Genomic DNA, 329 nt, shown 5'->3' with positions numbered 1-329 from the left:
GGCTCTAGGTACCATATGCTTGCCCCTTATGTAAGTATCCACTAATGTAAGCTTCCTTCAACCCAAGATCATATAGGGCTTTTGTGGAGTCATTGTGAAGGCTTTTGGTTCAGGGTAGGAAATGTTTTGGTCTAATTAGGTTCCATCTTCCCTTAAGCACTTCTTTTGATTCATTTGTCACAATTCACTTGCTTATCAGGAAATCGGACTTGGAGTTTTGCAGCAGAAATTTGCTGCCTCTGTGTTTCCGCACCTGCGGACTGGTGACCGTCAGGTGCGACGCCGCTGGTGCATAAACGGAGACCGCAAAAGTACGGTGCTGGCCGCGA

The sequence above is a fragment of the Nicotiana attenuata genome, unplaced genomic scaffold, assembly GCF_001879085.1.
Source record: "Nicotiana attenuata strain UT unplaced genomic scaffold, NIATTr2, whole genome shotgun sequence".
In the NCBI taxonomy this organism is placed as follows: domain Eukaryota; kingdom Viridiplantae; phylum Streptophyta; class Magnoliopsida; order Solanales; family Solanaceae; genus Nicotiana; species Nicotiana attenuata.
The sequence above is the reverse complement of the archived record's forward strand: the minus strand, read 5'-3'. Positions refer to the sequence as shown.